This window comes from Bufo bufo, chromosome 2 (genome assembly GCF_905171765.1).
Source record: "Bufo bufo chromosome 2, aBufBuf1.1, whole genome shotgun sequence".
Classification (NCBI taxonomy): Eukaryota; Metazoa; Chordata; class Amphibia; order Anura; family Bufonidae; genus Bufo; species Bufo bufo.
Window position 1 is genome coordinate 822,508,899 of NC_053390.1, and position 22,707 is coordinate 822,531,605.

Here is a 22,707-nt window from a genome sequence, read left to right on the forward strand (position 1 = left end):
ATCTGGCCTTATGTCAGCACAGAATCTGTCTTCATGTCATAGCAGAGAATCAGGCTTCACGTCACCCACCACTGGAACAGGACACTGTCACATATTTAGGCTTTGGCACCCAGACAGAGGAGAGAGGTCCCGTAACAGAAAATCTGGCCTTATGTCAGCACAGAATCTGTCTTCATGTCATAGCAGAGAATCAGGCTTCACGTCACCCACCACTGGAACAGGCCACTGTCACATATTTAGGCCCAGGCAGAGTAGAGAGGTCCCGTAACAGAGAATCTGGCCTTATGTCAGCACAGAATCTGTCTTCATGTCATAGCAGAGAATCAGGCTTCACGTCACCCACCACTGGAACAGGCCACTGTCACATATTTAGGCCCCGGCACCCAGACAGAGGAGAGAGGTCCCACAACCGAGAATCTGGCCTTATGTCAGCACAGAATCTGTCTTCATGTCATAGCAGAGAATCAGGCTTCACGTCACCCACCACTGGAACAGGCCACTGTCACATATTTAGGCCCAGGCAGAGGAGAGAGGTCCCGTAACAGAGAATCTGGCCTTATGTCAGCACGAAATCTGTCTTCATGTCATAGCAGAGAATCAGGCTTCACGTCACCCACCACTGGAACAGGCCACTGTCACATATTTAGGCCCCGGCACCCAGACAGAGGAGAGAGGTCCCGTAACAGAGAATCTGGCCTTATGTCAGCACAGAATCTGTCTTCATGTCATAGCAGAGAATCAGGCTTCACGTCAGCCACCACTGGAACAGGCCACTGTCACATATTTAGGCCCCGGCACCCAGACAGAGGAGAGTGGTCCCGTAACAGAGAATCTGGCCTTATGTCAGCACAGAATCTGTCTTCATGTCATAGCAGAGAATCAGGCTTCACGTCACCCACCACTGGAACAGGCCAATGTCACATATTTAGGCCCAGGCACCCAGGCAGAGGAGAGAGGTCCCGTAACAGAGAATCTGGCCTTATGTCAGCACAGAATCTGTCTTCATGTCATAGCAGAGAATCAGGCTTCACGTCACCCACCACTGGAACAGGCCACTGTCACATATTTAGGCCCAGGCAGAGGAGAGAGGTCCTGTAACAGAGAATCTGGCCTTATGTCAGCACAGAATCTGTCTTCATGTCATAGCAGAGAATCAGGCTTCACGTCACCCACCACTGGAACAGGCCACTGTCACATATTTAGGCCCCGGCACCCAGACAGAGGAGAGAGGTTCCGTAACAGAGAATCTGGCCTTATGTCAGCACAGAATCTGTCTTCATGTCATAGCAGAGAATCAGGCTTCACGTCACCCACCACTGGAACAGGCCACTGTCACATATTTAGGCCCAGGCAGAGGAGAGAGGTCCCGTAACAGAGAATCTGGCCTTATGTCAGCACAGAATCTGTCTTCATGTCATAGCAGAGAATCAGGCTTCACGTCACCCACCACTGGAACAGGCCACTGTCACATATTTAGGCCCCGGCACCCAGACAGAGGAGAGAGGTCCCGTAACAGAGAATCTGGCCTTATGTCAGCACAGAATCTGTCTTCATGTCATAGCAGAGAATCAGGCTTCACGTTACCCACCACTGGAACAGGCCACTGTCACATATTTAGGCCCAGGCAGAGGAGAGAGGTCCCGTAACAGAGAATCTAACCTTATGTCAGCACAGAATCTGTCTTCATGTCATAGCAGAGAATCAGGCTTCACGTCACCCACCACTGGAACAGGCCACTGTCACATATTTAGGCCCCGGCACCCAGACAGAGGAGAGAGGTCCCGTAACAGAGAATCTGTCCTTATGTCAGCACAGAATCTGTCTTCATGTCATAGCAGAGAATCAGGCTTCACGTAACCCACCACTGGAACAGGCCACTGTCACTTATTTAGGCCCAGGCAGAGGAGAGAGGTCCCGTAACAGAGAATCTGGCCTTATGTCAGCACAGAATCTGTCTTCATGTCATAGCAGAGAATCAGGCTTCACGTCACCCACCACTGGAACAGGCCACTGTCACATATTTAGGCCCCGGCACCCAGACAGAGGAGAGAGGTCCCGTAACAGAGAATCTGGCCTTATGTCAGCACAGAATCTGTCTTCATGTCATAGCAGAGAATCAGGCTTCACGTCACCCACCACTGGAACAGGCCACTGTCACATATTTAGGCCCAGGCAGAGGAGAGAGGTCCCGTAACAGAGAATCTGGCCTTATGTCAGCACAGAATCTGTCTTCATGTCATAGCAGAGAATCAGGCTTCACGTCACCCACCACTGGAACAGGCCACTGTCACATATTTAGGCCCCGGCACCCAGACAGAGGAGAGAGGTCCCGTAACAGAGAATCTGGCCTTATGTCAGCACAGAATCTGTCTTCATTTCTTAGCAGAGAATCAGGCTTCACGTCACCCACTATTGGAACAGGCCACTGTCACATATTTAGGCCCAGGCACCCAGGCAGAGGAGAGAGGTCCCGTAACAGAGAAACTGGCCGTATGTCAGCACAGAATCTGTCTTCATGTCATAGCAGAGAATCAGGCTTCACGTCACCCACCACTGGAACAGGCCACTGTCACATATTTAGGCCCCGACACCCAGACAGAGGAGAGAGGTCCCGTAACAGAGAATCTGGCCTTATGTCAGCACAGAATCTGTCTTCATGTCATAGCAGAGAATCAGGCTTCACGTCATTCACCACTGGAACAGGCCACTGTCACATATTTAGGCCCAGACAGAGGAGAGAGGTCCCGTAACAGAGAATCTGGCCTTATGTCAGCACAGAATCTGTCTTCATGTCATAGCAGAGAATCATTCTTCACGTCACCCACCACTGGAACAGGCCACTGTCACATATTTAGGCCCAGGCACCCAGGCAGAGGAGAGAGGTCCCGTAACAGAGAATCTTGCCTTATGTCAGCACAGAATCTGTCTTCATGTCATAGCAGAGAATCAGGCTTCACGTCACCCACTATTGGAACAGGCCACTGTCACATATTTAGGCCCAGGCACCCAGGCAGAGGAGAGAGGTCAAGTAACAGAGAATCTGGCCTTATGTCAGCACAGAATCTGTCTTCATGTCATAGCAGAGAATCAGGCTTCACGTCACCCACCACTGGAACAGGCGACTGTCACATATTTAGGCCCCGACACCCAGACAGAGGTGAGAGGTCCCGTAACAGAGAATCTGGCCTTATGTCAGCACAGAATCTGTCTTCATGTCATAGCAGAGAATCAGGCTTCACGTTACCCACCACTGGAACAGGCCACTGTCACATATTTAGGCCCAGGCAGAGGAGAGAGGTCCCGTAACAGAGAATCTAACCTTATGTCAGCACAGAATCTGTCTTCATGTCATAGTAGAGAATCAGGCTTCACGTCACCCACCACTGGAACAGGCCACTGTCACATATTTAGGCCCCGGCACCCAGACAGAGGAGAGAGGTCCCGTAACAGAGAATCTGTCCTTATGTCAGCACAGAATCTGTCTTCATGTCATAGCAGAGAATCAGGCTTCACGTAACCCACCACTGGAACAGGCCACTGTCACATATTTAGGCCCAGGCAGAGGAGAGAGGTCCCGTAACAGAGAATCTGGCCTTATGTCAGCACAGAATCTGTCTTCATGTCATAGCAGAGAATCAGGCTTCACGTCACCCACCACTGGAACAGGCCACTGTCACATATTTAGGCCCCGGCACCCAGACAGAGGAGAGAGGTCCCGTAACAGAGAATCTGGCCTTATGTCAGCACAGAATCTGTCTTCATGTCATAGCAGAGAATCAGGCTTCACGTTACCCACCACTGGAACAGGCCACTGTCACATATTTAGGCCCAGGCAGAGGAGAGAGGTCCCGTAACAGAGAATCTAACCTTATGTCAGCACAGAATCTGTCTTCATGTCATAGTAGAGAATCAGGCTTCACGTCACCCACCACTGGAACAGGCCACTGTCACATATTTAGGCCCCGGCACCCAGACAGAGGAGAGAGGTCCCGTAACAGAGAATCTGTCCTTATGTCAGCACAGAATCTGTCTTCATGTCATAGCAGAGAATCAGGCTTCACGTAACCCACCACTGGAACAGGCCACTGTCACATATTTAGGCCCAGGCAGAGGAGAGAGGTCCCGTAACAGAGAATCTGGCCTTATGTCAGCACAGAATCTGTCTTCATGTCATAGCAGAGAATCAGGCTTCACGTCACCCACCACTGGAACAGGCCACTGTCACATATTTAGGCCCCGGCACCCAGACAGAGGAGAGAGGTCCCGTAACAGAGAATCTGGCCTTATGTCAGCACAGAATCTGTCTTCATGTCATAGCAGAGAATCAGGCTTCACGTCACCCACCACTGGAACAGGCCACTGTCACATATTTAGGCCCAGGCAGAGGAGAGAGGTCCCGTAACAGAGAATCTGGCCTTATGTCAGCACAGAATCTGTCTTCATGTCATAGCAGAGAATCAGGCTTCACGTCACCCACCACTGGAACAGGCCACTGTCACATATTTAGGCCCCGGCACCCAGACAGAGGAGAGAGGTCCCGTAACAGAGAATCTGGCCTTATGTCAGCACAGAATCTGTCTTCATTTCTTAGCAGAGAATCAGGCTTCACGTCACCCACTATTGGAACAGGCCACTGTCACATATTTAGGCCCAGGCACCCAGGCAGAGGAGAGAGGTCCCGTAACAGAGAAACTGGCCGTATGTCAGCACAGAATCTGTCTTCATGTCATAGCAGAGAATCAGGCTTCACGTCACCCACCACTGGAACAGGCCACTGTCACATATTTAGGCCCCGACACCCAGACAGAGGAGAGAGGTCCCGTAACAGAGAATCTGGCCTTATGTCAGCACAGAATCTGTCTTCATGTCATAGCAGAGAATCAGGCTTCACGTCATTCACCACTGGAACAGGCCACTGTCACATATTTAGGCCCAGACAGAGGAGAGAGGTCCCGTAACAGAGAATCTGGCCTTATGTCAGCACAGAATCTGTCTTCATGTCATAGCAGAGAATCATTCTTCACGTCACCCACCACTGGAACAGGCCACTGTCACATATTTAGGCCCAGGCACCCAGGCAGAGGAGAGAGGTCCCGTAACAGAGAATCTTGCCTTATGTCAGCACAGAATCTGTCTTCATGTCATAGCAGAGAATCAGGCTTCACGTCACCCACTATTGGAACAGGCCACTGTCACATATTTAGGCCCAGGCACCCAGGCAGAGGAGAGAGGTCAAGTAACAGAGAATCTGGCCTTATGTCAGCACAGAATCTGTCTTCATGTCATAGCAGAGAATCAGGCTTCACGTCACCCACCACTGGAACAGGCCACTGTCACATATTTAGGCCCCGACACCCAGACAGAGGTGAGAGGTCCCGTAACAGAGAATCTGGCCTTATGTCAGCACAGAATCTGTCTTCATGTCATAGCAGAGAATCAGGCTTCACGTTACCCACCACTGGAACAGGCCACTGTCACATATTTAGGCCCAGGCAGAGGAGAGAGGTCCCGTAACAGAGAATCTAACCTTATGTCAGCACAGAATCTGTCTTCATGTCATAGTAGAGAATCAGGCTTCACGTCACCCACCACTGGAACAGGCCACTGTCACATATTTAGGCCCCGGCACCCAGACAGAGGAGAGAGGTCCCGTAACAGAGAATCTGTCCTTATGTCAGCACAGAATCTGTCTTCATGTCATAGCAGAGAATCAGGCTTCACGTAACCCACCACTGGAACAGGCCACTGTCACATATTTAGGCTAAGGCAGAGGAGAGAGGTCCCGTAACAGAGAATCTGGCCTTATGTCAGCACAGAATCTGTCTTCATGTCATAGCAGAGAATCAGGCTTCACGTCAAACACCACTGGAACAGGCCACTGTCACATATTTAGGCCCCGGCACCCAGACAGAGGAGAGAGGTCCCACAACAGAGAATCTGGCCTTATGTCAGCACAGAATCTGTCTTCATGTCATAGCAGAGAATCAGGCTTCACGTCACCCACCACTGGAACAGGCCACTGTCACATATTTAGGCCCAGGCAGAGGAGAGAGGTCCCGTAACAGAGAATCTGGCCTTATGTCAGCACAGAATCTGTCTTCATGTCATAGCAGAGAATCAGGCTTCACGTCACCCACCACTGGAACAGGCCACTGTCACATATTTAGGCCCCGGCACCCAGACAGAGGAGAGAGGTCCCGTAACAGAGAATCTGGCCTTATGTCAGCACAGAATCTGTCTTCATGTCATAGCAGAGAATCAGGCTTCACGTCACCCACTATTGGAACAGGCCACTGTCACATATTTAGGCCCAGGCACCCAGGCAGAGGAGAGAGGTCCCGTAACAGAGAAACTGGCCTTATGTCAGCACAGAATCTGTCTTCATGTCATAGCAGAGAATCAGGCTTCACGTCACCCACCACTGGAACAGGCCACTGTCACATTTTTAGGCCCAGGCACCCAGACAGAGGAGAGAGGTCCCGTAACAGAGAATCTGGCCTTATGTCAGCACAGAATCAGTCTTCATGTCATAGTAGAGAATCAGGCTTCACGTCACCCACTATTGGAACAGGCCACTATCACATATTTAGGCCCAGGCACCCAGGCAGAGGAGAGAGGTCCCGTAACAGAGAAACTGACCTTATGTCAGCACAGAATCTGTCTTCATGTCATAGCAGAGAATCATTCTTCACGTCACCCACCACTGGAACAGGCCACTGTCACATATTTAGGCCCAGGCACCCAGGCAGAGGAGAGAGGTCCCGTAACAGAGAATCTGGCCTTATGTCAGCACAGAATCTGTCTTCATGTCATAGCAGAGAATCAGGCTTCACGTCACCCACCACTGGAACAGGCCACTGTCACATATTTAGGCCCCGACACCCAGACAGAGGAGAGAGGTCCCGTAACAGAGAATCTGGCCTTATTTCAGCACAGAATCTGTCTTCATGTCATAGCAGAGAATCAGGCTTCACGTCACCCACCACTGGAACAGGCCACTGTCACATATTTAGGCCCAGGCAGAGGAGAGAGGTCCCGTAACAGAGAATCTGGCCTTATGTCAGCACAGAATCTGTCTTCATGTCATAGCAGAGAATCAGGCTTTACGTCACCCACCACTGGACAGGCCACTGTCACATATTTAGGCCCCGGCACCCAGACAGAGGAGAGAGGTCCCGTAACAGAGAATCTGGCCTTATGTCAGCACAGAATCTGTCTTCATGTCATAGCAGAGAATCAGGCTTCACGTCACCCACCACTGGAACAGGCCACTGTCACACATTTAGGCCCCGGCACCCAGACAGAGGAGAGGTTCATTCAACTTTGGGTTGCCCCGCAATATAATGGTAAAATGAAAATAAAAATAGTATTGAATGAGGAAGTGCCCTGGAGTAGAATAATATATTGTTAAGGGGAGGTAGTTAATATCTAATCTGCACAAGGGATAGACAGGTCCTGTGGGATCCATGCCTGGTTAATTTTTATGAACTTCAGCTTGTCCACATTGGCTGTAGACAGGCGGCTACGTTTGTCTGTAATGACGCCCCCTGCCGTGCTGAATACACGTTCAGACAAAACGCTGGCCGCCGGGCAGGCCAGCACCTCCAAGGCATAAAAGGCTAGCTCTGGCCACGTGGACAATTTGGAGATCCAGAAGTTGAATGGGGCCGTACCATCAGTCAGTACGTGGAGGGGTGTGCACAGGTACTGTTCCACCATGTTAGTGAAATGTTGCCTCCTTCTAACACGTTCCGTATCAGGTGGTGGTGCAGTTAGCTGTGGCGTGGTGACAAAACTTTTCCACATCTCTGCCATGCTAACCCTGCCCTCAGAGGAGCTGGCCGTGACACAGCTGCATTGGCGACCTCTTGCTCCTCCTCTGCCTTCGCCTTGGGCTTCCACTGGTTCCCCTGTGACATTTGGGAAAGGTCTCAGTAGCGCGTCTACCAACGTGCGCTTGTACTCGCGCATCTTCCTTTCACGCTCCAGTGTAGGAATTAAGGTGAGCACATTGTCTTTGTACCGGGGATCCAGCAGGGTGGCAACCCAGTAGTCCGCACACGTTAAAATGTGGGCAACTCTGCTGTCGTTGCGCAGGCACTGCAGCATGTAGTCGCTCATGTGTGCCAGGCTGCCCAGAGGTAAGGACAAGCTGTCCTCTGTGGGAGGCGTATCGTCATCGTCCTGTGTTTCCCCCCAGCCACGCACCAGTGATGGGCCCGAGCTGCTTTGGGTGCCACCCCGCTGTGAACATGCTTCATCCTCATCCTCCTCCACCTCCTCCTCATCCTCGTCCTCCTCGTCCTCCAGTAGTGGGCCCTGTCTGGCCACATTTGTACCTGGCCTCTGGTGTTGCAAAAAACCTCCCTCTGAGTCACTTCGAAGAGACTGGCCTGAAAGTGTTAAAAATGACCCCTCCTCCTCCTCTTCCTCCTGGGCCACCTCCTCTTCCATCATCGCCCTAAGTGTTTTCTCAAGGAGACATAGAAGTGGTATTGTAACGCTGATAACGGCGTCATCGCCACTGGCCATGTTGGTGGAGTTCTTGAAACAGCGCAACAGGGCACACAGGTCTCGCATGGAGGCCCAGTCATTGGTGGTGAAGTGGGTCTGATCCGCAGTGAGACTGACCCGTGTGTTCTCCCGCAGCTGAAACTCCACTATGGCCTGCTGCTGCTCGCACAGTCTGTCCAGCATATGCAAGGTGGAGTTCCACAGGTGGGCACGTCGCATATGAGGCGGTGAGCGGGAAGGCCGAAGTTACGCTGTAGCGCAGACAGGCGAGCAGCGGCAGGGTGTGAACGCCGGAAGCGCGAACAGACGGCCCGCACTTTATGCAGCAGCTCTGACATGTCGGGGTAGTTGCGAATGAACTTCTGCACCACCAAATTCAGCACATGCGCCAGGCAAGGGATGTGCGTCAAACCGGCTAGTCCAAGAGCTGCAACGAGATTTCGCCCATTATCGCACACCACCAGGCCGGGCTTGAGGCTCACCGGCCGCAACCACTCGTCGCTCTGTTGTTCTATACCCCGCCACAACTCCTGTGCGGTGTGGGGCCTGTCCCCCAAACATATGAGTTTCAGAACGGCCTGCTGACGTTTACCCCGGGCTGTGCTGAAGTTAGTGGTGAAGGTGTGTGGCTGACTGGATGAGCAGGTGGAAGAAGAGGAGGAGGAAGCTGAGTAGGAGGAGGAGGAGACAGGAGGCAAAGAATGTTGCCCTGCGATCCTTGGCTGCGGAAGGACGTGCGCCAAACAGCTCTCCGCCTGGGGCCCAGCCGCCACTACATTTACCCAGTGTGCAGTTAGGGAGATATAGCGTCCCTGGCCGTGCTTACTGGTCCACGTATCTGTGGTTAGGTGGACCTTGCCACAGATGGCGTTGCGCAGTGCACACTTGATTTTATCCGACACTTGGTTGTGCAGGGAAGGCACGGCTCTCTTGGAGAAGTAGTGCTGGCTGGGAACAACATACTGTGGGACAGCAAGCGACATGAGCTGTTTGAAGCTGTGTGTGTCCACCAGCCTAAATGACAGCATTTCATAGGCCAGTAGTTTAGAAATGCTGGCATTCAGGGCCAGGGATCGAGGGTGGCTAGGTGGGAATTTACGCTTTCTCTCAAATGTTTGTGAGATGGAGAGCTGAACGCTGCCGTGTGACATGGTTGATATGCTTGGTGACGCAGGTGGTGGTGTTGGTGGTACATCCCATGTTTGCTGGGCGGCAGGTGCCAACGTTCCTCCAGAGGCAGAGGAAGAGGCCGAGGCGGCGGCAGCAGCAGCAGAAGATGCCGAGGCGGCGGCAGCAGCAGAAGAGGCCGAGGCGGCAGCAGCAGAAGAGGTAGCAGGGGGAGCCTGAGTGACTTCCTTGTTTTTAAGGTGTTTACTCCACTGCAGTTCATGCTTTGCATTCAGGTGCCTGGTCATGCAGGTTGTGCTAAGGTTCAGAACGTTAATGCCTCGCTTCAGGCTCTAATGGCACAGCGTGCAAACCACTTGGGTCTTGTCGTCAGCACATTGTTTGAAGAAGTGCCATGCCAGGGAACTCCTTGAAGCTGCCTTTGGGGTGCTCGGTCCCAGATGGCGGCGGTCAGTAGCAGGCGGAGTCACTTGGCGGCGGGTGTTCTGATTTTGCCCACTGCTCCCTCTTTTGCTACGCTGTTGGCTCGGTCTCACCACTGCCTCTTCCTCCGAACTGTGAAAGTCAGTGGCACGACCTTCATTCCATGTGGGGTCTAGGACCTCATCGTCCCCTGCATCGTCTTCCACCCAGTCTTGATCCCTGACCTCCTGTTCAGTCTGCACACTGCAGAAAGACGCAGCAGTTGGCACCTGTGTTTCGTCATCATCAGAGACGTGCTGAGGTGGTATTCCCATGTCCTCATCATCAGGAAAAATAAGTGGTTGTGCGTTAGTGCATTCTATCTCTTCCACCCCTGGGGAAGGGCTAGGTGGATGCCCTTGGGAAACCCTGGCAGCAGAGTCTTCAAACAGCATAAGAGACTGCTGCATAACTTGAGGCTCAGACAGTTTCCCTGATATGCATGGGGGTGATGTGACAGACCGATGGGCTTGGTTTTCATGCGCCATCTGTGCGCTTTCTGCAGAAGACTGGGTGGGAGATAATGTGAACGTGCTGGATCCACTGTCGGCCACCCAATTGACTAATGCCTGTACCTGCTCAGGCCTTACCATCCTTAGAACGGCATTGGGCCCCACCAAATATCGCTGTAAATTCTGCTGGCTACTGGGACCTGAGGTAGTTGGTTCACTAGGACGTGTGGCTGTGGCAGAACGGCCACGTCCTCTCCCAGCACCAGAGGGTCCACTAACACCACCACGACCATGTCCACGTCCGCGTCCCTTATTAGATGTTTTCCTCATTGTTCCCGTTCACCACAATTTTGAGAATGGCAAATTTGGGAATAGTTTTTCAACCCAGAACAAAAAATGTGCTTTTACGGTCACTACAAATAACTTGACCAGCTAAAACAGTACAGATTTGGTTGAATAGAAACGTGAGGCCTTTTTTTTTTTTGCGCTGTGTGACAGGTATAGGTTTAATCACAGAATTAGACTTGTATCTGCACGGTAGCGTGTGTGTTAAGTTTTTCTGAATGACACTATCAGCACCTTCAATGTAAGATATCCTTTTTGGAATAGATTTCAAGTAGGCCTTATATAGCAGAAACTAGTTATTTTGAGAATGGCAAATTTGGGAATAGTTTTTCAACCCAGAACAAAAACTGTGCTTTTACGGTCACTACAAATAACTTGACCAGCTAAAACAGTACAAATTTGGTTGAATAGAAATGTCAGGTCTATTTTTTAGGCACTGGTTGACAGGCTCAACTTGCCCCTGATGTAGTATATGGCCAAAAAATAACCACACTATTGATGGTTAAATGCACTTGGGTGACACAGGCTCATCCTGCACCAGATGTAGTATATGGCCAAAAAATAACCAGACTGTTGATGGTTAAATGCACTTCGGTGACACAGGCTCAGCCTGCAGCTGATGTAGGATATAGCAAAAAATAACCACACTATTGATGGTTAAATACACTTAGTGATAGCTTGTGCTGGCGCACCACAAGCCACAAAATGGCCGCCGATCACCCCAGAAAAAAGTGATCTAAAAACGCTCTGGGCAGCCTCAAAAAAGTGAGCAAGTCGATATTAGCACTTCAATGATCCACAGCTGCAGATCGATCACAGAATGAAGTCTTTTGGAGGAGTTAATCTGCCTAATCTCGCCCTAACGTCGCAGCTGCAACCTCTCCCTATGCTTGAATCAGCAGAGTGACGTGCAGCGCTACGTGACCCAAGCTTATATAGAGGCTGGGTCACATGCTGCACTGGCCAATCACAGCCATGCCAATAGTAGGCATGGCTGTGATGGCCTCTTGGGGCAAGTAGTATGATGCTTGTTGATTGGCTGCTTTGCAGCCTTTCAAAAAGCGCCAAGAAAGCGCCGAACACCGAACCCGGACTTTTACGAAAATGTTCGGGTTCGGGTCCGTGTCACGGACACCCCAAAATTCGGTAAGAACCCGAACTATACAGTTCGGGTTCGCTCATCCCTAGTCGTGACCTTTATATCAGTCATCTTAGTGGGCAAGATATTTGCTGTTGAAGCAGGGTTGCAATCTGTAAAATCTCCTTATGAGACTCTTGTGAGCCTGAGAGAGATATCTACGAGAAGGAGGAGGTAGGGGAAGGGTTAAGAAGGGGGGGATAAGAGGAGAGGAAATATAAGAAGGAGAGAGCAAGAAGAAGGAAGGAAGAAGAAACAAGCAGTAGTTCTAACAGATACAGGAGTTAAGACCGGTGAGTGGGCTATCACAACAGGAGCAAACAATTATGCGTGTAGATAGCAGGGGGGGAGAACACAAATATATATCTAGCCTGTACGTGTTACCTAGACATCACAGCCACAGGGCATAGTACAATATTTGGTGACCTTAATCTGTTACTTAGCATCTAGATCTTATAATCAGAGATAGAGATGTTAGACAAATCCTAAGGTATTTTGTAGTTAGATGAAAATGAGGGCCAAGGACCTGCACTGGAGTAGGGAAGAGGGGGGGGGGGGGGGGGAAAGAAAAAATCATTTTCCTTAAGGATAGGTATATTGGGCTTGTTGCATCGGGGAAGACTGATTTCGGGTATAACCTACTGTTTGGCTAAAGCTTGGTAAGGGGGGTGAGCATCAGCATATGGTTCCTAAAGGCCGATACTCAAGTCACATTAAAATAGGGGCTGACCACTGGTGGTCCTTATCCGTTCCACTTCCTAGGTAGGTTAAGCACAATAGCGCCAACAGTAAGTACATTCCTGTTTTACCTTCTATCATGCGAACAATCAATCTGCTCATGTCGGTGTCACCCATAACACCCAGCACAATCAATGAGCTGAGTGCAATAAGGACCCAAGACTTGTTAGGTGAATCGGGGACATGGGGCTCTAATAAGATACATAGCTCGTGCAGTACCCTATTCACGATCCTATGGTAATCACATTCTAAGTTTTGGCAGGAATACATTCTTCTCCTAACTTCATGCGTGAGGAATCGCATGTTAACAGGTAAGATAACATTCTCTAGGTCACTTAAAACCATAGCAAAAACAGGGTCCAAAAAAATCAACTGAGACCATAGCTATCTGGAGTCTCAAGAGATAGACTGTGTAATAATCGCATGACTTATTCTATGCAAATAAGGAACATAATATTCCCTTTTTGTATAGTAAACGCAACAGAGTGTGCAATAAGTACAACTAAGCGTATAACATTAATAACATGGTAGGACCTCTGCTGACGACCCTCCATGTCCCATTAATACTAGACCCGGAGTTGACGAGTGAATCTCAGGGTGGGAGATCCATGGATCCGGTCAGATGTTTAGGTGATTTCCCGGACTTGATGCGATTAACCCTTTTCCAGGGCTCCAAGTGCGGTAGGTTCGGGAGCGCCGTCGAGTAGTTCACCGGCAGCCAGGTGGGTATGTAGATGGGCTGGATACCGATGTGCTCCCATGCTTTATCCAAGTCGTCCTGTGTATGAATGATGATACGCTTCCCATTCTTGTTGATGGAGAGACCGAACGGATACATCCAGGTATATGGGATTTTCCTTCCACGGAGTGAATCCAACAGGGGCTTCAATATGCGCCTTTTCGCTAGCGTCGATGAAGCAATGCCCTGATATAGGGCAATTTCCGCATCTCCATAAGTGATCCGACTCTTAGCACGAGCCGCCTCCATGATCAGTGCTGTGTCCACAAAGGACAGTAGGCCGCAGACCACATCTCTTGGTCTCTCGTTCGGTTTCGGCTGGGGTCTTAGCGCTCTATGTATGCGCTCAATAATAATCGATGCAGCTGTGTCAGGTTCTAGGATGTCTGCGAATATCTCCATGGCTACTTTACGTAGTGATTCAGCTGCCCAGGTCTCAGGAAGGCCTTTTATACGTATGTTGCGCCATCTGCTGCGGTTTTCCTGGTCTTCCAGCAGCGAGAAGGCTCTATTAAGTTCCTCCGCATGGCCGGTAAGGCACTCAGCTACTCCATTAGCATGCGATCTTAAGTCTTGCGTCGCTTGCTCCATGGCCTCTACTCTGTGTCCCACTTGGGAAATCTCGGTTTTAATGTCCGCTAGCTCAGTCAAGACTGGTCTGAGAGCTTTGTCTAGTGCTTGGCTAAGCACTTTAGTGAGAAAGGATTTAGACACTGGCGCCGGATCCTGCTCTTCAGTCACACCGCCATGTTCGCTGTCTTCCCCTGAGTCTTCGGCTTCAGTCTCCTTCATGCGCACCACTGCCATTTTGGCGCCTGCTCCCGGTGAGTGAGAGCTTCTCTTTTTCAAGAATTTCTGCATGTCTTGCTGGCCTTTGTGGGATCGAGGGGTATCTGGGGGGTCTAGTCCCCTATCTCTGCCATATTTGACCATTTCTGGTCTGGTCACCGCTGTTAACAGGGCTGTAGATGCTAGTACGAGGAGGAGCAGGTCTTTCACACAGCCATCCATGCCAACGGCCAGGCTCCGCCCCCTGACAAAACCTTTTTGACAGGCTTTGACGTTGGTTGGTGAACATCGTTCTTCATTCAATTCGGTCAGAGATTTTGGCTAACGTTTTATCTCTGCCAAAATACCCACCAAAAATTGGGTTCTCATGACAGGCCTTCAGGATATTTGGAAGTCGGCTTTTAGTGAGAACCTTCTTTTACCCGTGGTAAAGAATTCCTCCGTCTGCTCGACATGCTTAGCTGTTTGTCTGAACTGGGACTTGGCATTTATACATTTATCTGGAAGTAGATCGTAAATCCACTGGAGGTACTTTTGTTGTATTACAGTGTAGAATCTCAATGGTTGTCAAAATTGGAAAAAGTTTTGTGTCATGTTGACAAAATTGGAAAAATGTTGGTGTCATAGAGAGCAGAGAGAAACATACATAACAGGTTACAATACATAGCATTAACTTTGCACTGATGGGACAACTCCATCTACTGTCAGTTAAATTAGAGGCAGGGTGAGAAACCCAGTGAAGTGCTAACATTATGGCCTGGAGGGATATAGTCTGGCCTATGCTATTCTACACCACCAGGTATAGAGTTTATCCTCCCGGGTATAGTCTGGCCTGGAGGGGTATAGTTTGGCCTAGGCTATTTTACACCCCGAGGTATAGTGATTAGTGGTGCAAGATTACCAGAAATTTTCAAAAAACTGGTGCACTACAATGGTTAATGTAATTGACAATATATGTCTAAACCCTCACACTGATATTAAAATGAGAGTGTAACGGTCACGTCCACACACACACAGGGGGAAGGATAGTGACTACTGCGCTCCACCCTCACCCCTGGCCCTGCCTACTTGCCTCACGAGTCCTGATGACAGGGGACAACTGGACGACAGTCCCTAACTTATGGATACGTGCAGGGAAGACAGACAAGACAAAATACGGAACATGAACGGACCGGGTCAGAACCAAGAGAGCTACGCAGTACAAAGGATAAAGCAAAGAATAGTCACGAGAAGCCGGGGTCAAATACCAGTAGAGTAGAGAAGTACAAGAGGAGTCCTAAGAGAGTAGTCAGGTGGGAGGCGAGGTTACAATACCAGGACGGATGCGCAGTACAGGAGGAGCAGGCAAAGGATCATCAGGGAACGGAATCAGGTGAGTATTCAGTAGTCCAACAAATAGCCAGGAACCTAGAAATTAACAGGCAACCTGTGGCTAGCAGGCTGCCTGTATTTATAGTGGGGAGTGAGGGTCATGTGACGTGGCCAGCGTCACATGACCGACAGACCAACCAGTTGAGCACCGAGTGATCAGCTCGGCGCTCAAGGCAGACTTACGAGCAGGGAGCCACCCAGCAGTAAAGCCGCCCTGGGAATGAGGTCAAACACAGATCCTCATTCCCAAAGCTAAGCAACAGTTCTGCGGGTAATGGGGGACCGAGTGCACCTTCGGAACCCTGTTACAGAGACTTTTAACAATATATTCTTATGTGAAGAACATACCGTATGCCGCACACCCCGTCAAGGTATCTCAAAGTGTCAAGGGACCTAACGCTAACCTACCTGTGCCTGTGGGCAATTAAAGGGGCCGTATGGGGCATAAAGTCCGACATGCAGCCAGCAGCTCCCAGTTACCTCAAGCGTGAAATCACACATACAATGGGAGGAGGGAGAAGGCTGTGAGTCCCGCCGATCACTGACTCATGTGACGCAGGCTGCACAGGTGCACCTGAATGTTACCCATAGATTGAAATCAAGGCACATTCGAACCTGGAGTTGCCACACATCCAAGCGTGCATGTACAAACAGAATAACAGAATAAAGTGGTCTTAAAAGGCAAAAAATGCTCAAAACCCCAATTGCTGTTGTGCATTTCTAACCACGGGAGCAAATCCTGCATCCAAAAATGCATACAATGGAGGATGCCAGCAGCAGACCACATGTACCACAAAGATATCCTGCACAGGATAGCCAAATGTGCAGACTTTATGCTCCTGTAATTACCCATACGGCCCCTGTAATTTCCCATACGGCACAGGTAGGTTAGCGTTAGGTCCCTTGACACTTTGAGATACCTTGACGGGGTGTGCGGGCTGCAGTATGTTCTTGATATAAGAATATATTGGCGAAAGTCTCATTTTAACTCAGTGTGAGGGTTTAGCCATATACTGTCAATTGCATTTACCATTTGTGGCGAAACCAACCTCGTCACTGGGTTTTGGAGAGGCCTGTTTACCAGCCTCTTGCCTCCGGATTATGGCCCATACTAACTTTTAAACCTCTGAACGTATTCAAGTGAATTTTGGATAGGTTTGTCCCCAAGTTATACTGTTTAAATTGATGTAAGTTATATGTATGGACAATGTAAACTCACAAAGTTGTAACAATTTATAATAAGTGTAACTTGTCAGCTTGGGAGGAATATGCTGGGTGTGTTTCTATTGTGCCATTGTCCCATTGTGTGTTTAAATGGTGATGTCTGTCCTGTTGTATCCACATGTGTATTGGCGATTTCCTTTGTCCTGAGAGATAATTGGATTGCTCCTCGGTTGTCTCCGGGACAGAGAGGAGGAAACCATGATGCATTGTGGGGATATGTTGTATCTGTCCTGTGTCGCAGTCTCCCTTCTGGTCCTCTGGGGGCGTGAACGATTGGTTGCTGTACTTACATTGTAGATCCATAGGTTGGTTTCGATTGAGTGCGCTGTTCCCTCCTGGTATCCTGGAACTCATCTGCTAGCTTGGCTGCGTCTTGTAGGGTGCGTGGCTTCCGATCCCGCACCCAATTCTGCAGGCGCGCGGGTATCCCGTCAAAGAACTGCTCCATTACCATGAGTTGGAACAGGTCTTCCAGGGTGTTAACTTGGGTGGCCTCCAACCACCCCTTTGCCGCTCGTTGTAGGCGGTGTGCCCTTTTTGTGTGAGTGTCTCTGGCGAGCTTTTTATTGTCTCTGAACTTTAGTCGGTAGGCCTCGGAGGTAATCGCATACCTAGCTAAAATGGCCTGTTTTACCTTGGCATAGTTTGTACTGTCCTCGTCAGGTACGGCATGATATGCCTCTGCGGCGCGACCAGATAGTCCCCCTGCCAGATCCTCCGCACTGATATTGTGCAACTGGCATAACCAATCAAAATCCTGCAGGTAGTCATCTACCTCACCTTCCGCTTCCGAATAGCTCTTAAAAGCTTGGTAGGGAATTTTAGCTTTCCCTGGCAGGATGTTAACAGGCGTCGTGGCTCTTTCTCCAGTCTGCTGGTTCATCTGCAACCTCCGAAGCATGATGTATTCCTGCACATCTCCAAAAACTCGGTCAGCCATCTGGTCATATAGCGCTGGTGGAAGTAGAGCCATCCTGCTCCTGTATTCCTTCTCAAATTCTGTTGGCTCCTCCTCCCTTGGAGGTGCTGCAGCAGCCGCGGCTCTGTCTCCTTCCATTAGCTCTGCGATTAATATAACCTTTGTCTTGTTGCTGGCTACTGTTCCCCTTGCCTCCAGTAACTCTTTCAAAGTACTTCGTTTCAAAAGTGCATAATTCGTGCCCATTCACCGGCCGTTTGTGAGTTTCCACGTGTTCCAGGGTTCCTGTTTTAACCCTCAAAGTGAAGTGTTGTCTCATTCTTGGGGGGAGGATTTATGGTATGCTGTTCCAGTTTGACTGCTAGGATCGTAAACCTATTCGTATGGTTTCCTATTCCACTGTCTACAGCATTCATATATTTGAAGAGGATTTATCTGCTTCTTCGGTTCGGTGATGGTGGTGTCTGCCAGAGTGCTTGGAGACCTCAGGAAAACACTAGGCGCATCCGTCAACGGAGGTACTCAGTCGGGGTGCCAGGTGATCCGTTACACCATTGTAGTGCACCATTTTTTTGTAAATTTCTGTTTTATATAGCCAATCACATCCGCACATTTGGCTATCCTGTGCAGGATGTCTATGTGGTACATGTGGTACACTGCGGGCATCCTCCATTGTATGCATTTTTGCTGGGGATTGCTGTTTAGCAACGGAACACATGTGCAGGATTGGCTCCCCTGGTTATAAATGCACAACAGCATTTGGGGTTTTGAGCATTTTCTGCCTTTTAAGACCACTTTATTCTGTTATTCTGTTTGTGCAAGATTACCAGCCTTAAACATGCTTTCATTTACTCTGCAGGACATTGAGAAAAATATTAACGTCTTTTATTTTTAATCTTGTGCCACTCATCTTGGGATATATTGAGTTGAGGAAAGGCAAGGAAGGAAAAATCTGTACATACGTGTAAATCCACACAATTTTTTTTTAAATCTTTTTCTACAGGATTCATCCAAGAGAATATGCACATCTGTTGGCTTTTCTCTTTGTTATTGAGACAATTAATGAGCGCTCAGATATTCTGCCCAATATCACTCTGGGATATCATATATATGACTCTTGCGGACATGTGAATAAAGTTATGAAAGACGTTCTGCAGATACTGTCCGGACACACGGTGACAGCTCCAAACTACTCATGTATGGAGAAGGATGCAGTGGTCGATTTTATTGGAGATTTACACTCTGAGACGACTGTTTCCATGGCCCGGCTGTTAAGCGTTTATGGCTATACACAGGTGAGTGCAAGATAATGAGAACAAATACTCCTAACATGCTGCTATCGATTTATAGAAATAAACAATACATTTTGTAGTGTTTTCTATCTCGAGGGAAACCAGATTAATCAAATCACAGAAAACAAATAATAATGCACTAAGACAATAGATGCAAGCATTATACACTGCTCAAAAAAATAAAGGGAACACTTAAACAACACAATGTAACTCCAAGTCAATCACACTTCTGTGAAATCAAACTGTCCACTTAGGAAGCAACACTGAGTGACAATCAATTTCACATGCTGTTGTGCAAATGGGATAGACAAGAGGTGGAAATTATAGGCAATTAGCAAGACACCCCCAATAAAGGAGTGGTTCTGCAGGTGGTGACCACAGACCACTTCTCAGTTCCTATGCTTCCTGGCTGATGTTTTGGTCACTTTTGAATGCTGGCGGTGCTTTTACTCTAGTGGTAGCATGAGACGGAGTCTACAACCCACACAAGTGGCTCAGGTAGTGCAGCTTATCCAGGATGGCACATCAATGCGAGCTGTGGCAAGAAGGTTTGCTGTGTCTGTCAGCGTAGTGTCCAGAGTATGGAGGCGCTACCAGAAGACAGGCCAGTACATCAGGAGACGTGGGGGAGGCCATAGGAGGGCAGCAACCCAGCAGCAGGACCGCTATCTCCGCCTTTGTGCAAGGAGGAACAGGAGGAGCACTGCCAGAGCCCTGCAAAATGACCTCCAGCAGGCCACAAATGTGCATGTGTCTGCTCAAACGGTCAGAAACAGACTCCATGAGGGTGATATGAGGGCCCAACGTCCACAGGTGGGGGTTGTGCTTACAGCCCAACATCGTGCACGACGTTTGGCATTTGCCAGAGAACACCAAGATTGGCAAATTCGCCATTGGTGCCCTGTGCTCTTCACAGATGAAAGCAGGTTCACACTGAGCACATGTGAAAGATGTGACAGAGTCTGGAGACGCCGTGGAGAACGTTCTGCTGCCTGCAACATCCTCCAGCATGACCGGTTTGGCATTGGGTCAGTAATGGTGTGGGGTGGCATTTCTTTGGAGGGCCGCACAGCCCTCCATGTGATCGCCAGAGGTAGCCTGACTGCCATTAGGTACCGAGATGAGATCCTCAGACCCCTTGTGAGACCATATGCTGGTGCGGTTGGCCCTCCATTCCTCCTAATGCAAGACAATGCTAGACCTCATGTGGCTGGAGTGTGTCAGCAGCTCCTGCAAGACGAAGGCATTGATGCTATGGACTGGCCCGCCCGTTCCCCAGACCTGAATCCAATTGAGCACATCTGGGACATCATGTCTCGCTCTATCCACCAACGTCACGTTGCACCACAGACTGTCCAGGAGTTGGCAGATGCTTTAGTCCAGGTCTGGGAGGAGATCCCTTAGGAGACTATCCGCCACCTCATCAGGAGCATGCACAGGCGTTGTAGGGAGGTCATACAGGCACGTGGAGGCCACACACACTACTGAGCCTCATTTTGACTTGTTTTAAGGACATTGCATCAAAGTTGGATCAGCCTGTAGTGTGTTTTTCCACTTTAATTTTGAGTGTGACTCCAAACCCAGACCTCCATGGGTTAAAAAATTTGATTTCCATTATTTTTTTTTTTTGTGATTTTGTTGTCAGCACATTCAACTATGTAAAGAACAAAGTATTTCAGAAAAATATTTAATTAATTCAGATCTAGGATGTGTTATTTTTGTGTTCCCTTTATTTTTTTGAGCAGTGTATATAGACTAAGCCCTCATTCTGATATAATAAAATCTGAGACTCTTAGCCAGTATATTTTGATCAAAACACATCTGTGCCCACCTACCCCCGCCAAGGTGGTCTCAGTCAGGCAGGTCCTACACTAAACCTAACTATGCTGTTCAGGAGCGCAGACTGATCAAAATATATTGGCTAAGAGTCTCAGATTATATTATATCAGAATGAGGGCTTAGTCTATATATATATATATATATATATATATATATAAAAATAGCCATTATACAGCTCTGTCATTCCAGCAATTTGTTGTAGGGGTGCAAGTGTTATGTTGAAACGCCTTTACTGGCCTATATCTGTGGAAATAGAGAAATATATACGCTGTTCACTTCTGCAGCTATATATGGTGAAAGCGTTTAGTGCCCTATTATAGTTCAATACGCAAAAAATAGACGCCGTTCACATTTGGTGTTATTTGCGCTAAAATCGTTGACTAGTCTATTTCTATGCAAAAAGATAAATATAGACGCAGTTCACTTTTCCAATTATTTGCACTAAAAGCGTTAAATGGCCTATTTCAGTACAAAAAGAGAAATATATACGCAGTTCACTTCTGCTTTTATTTGCAGAGGTCGCAGCAGAGTAAGGGGATGTGGCAGCAGGAGTCGCAGCGAGAGGCTTGAACTCCCGGTGCCATCTAGTGGTCGTGTCTTGACCAGCAACCCAGCGTTATTGATTGGTTAACTAGGTCATCCCACTTCATCCCAAGTGACATCAGACACCCCAGCCAACACTCGGAGGGTTCGTCAGACACAACCCTTAGTTGGCATTGCCCGGGAGCGGCCCTGTGCCCTCACCTCAAACTGCCTCTGTTCTTTGCTGTTCCCTCACCCAGAGAAGTATTTTATGCTGTGGGCTCAGCTCCACTATACAGCGAGGACGAGCAACTAGAGGACAGTCAGCAGCTACTGCCCAGCCAAGATCTGGAGGAGACATCCTCCACTTCCTCCGCTAGGCGGGCAAGTAGTGATGAGGAGAGTGGCATGGGATGTGGTGTTGCGAGCGGTCAGGCTTCTGACACAGACACCGTTGAGGATGATATCACTTATGTGCAGACACTACTCGATGATGATGAAGGGGCTTCATCATCATCAGGAGAAGAGGGTGGCGGCTTCATCATCATCAGGAGAAGAGGGTGGCAACTTGACTGTGAGGCAGCGGCTGAGCCAGCAAGGTGGTAGCATGGTTGGGAGTCAGCAGGGTGGCAGCAGTGGGAAGTCTGGAGCCAAATGTGCCCGGGGTAGACCACCTGTTTCGTAGCAGCCTACCTGCCCGGGAGGTAGTGGTGCAGGGGTTCACGGAGGCATCGGCAGTAGCAGTCAGTTAGTGTGGACTGTTGGGGGGAAAATCACCTACTCGGCGGTGTTGCAGTTTTTTGACAAGCCGCCGGAGGAGGTTAAAATGGCCATATGTAGAATATGTGGGCAGAAGGTGAAGTGTGGCCAGGGTGCTAATGTTGGCACCACGGCCCTGCGTCAACATGTGCAGCGTCACCATAAAGTGGCCTGGGAGAACCGTGGCTCCGATGTGGTGGTCCAGCCTGCCGCAGCAACCGCTGCATCACCCAGTGGCATTCCGCTCCCAATTTCAGCCAGTCAAGGCTCCACCACCTCAGCCGAAGGGAGCTGTCTGTCATTCCCATCTTCTGCTGGTCCTGATGCTCCTGCTCCTCCTACTTCTCGTCAGTCATTCCGGCAGCAATTGAACACCGAAGCAATTGCCGAGAGACAGCAGTATGCGTGCACTCATCCAACGGTGCAGAAGCTGAATGTGCTCCTGTCCAAGTTGCTGGTGCTGCAGTCCCTCCCTT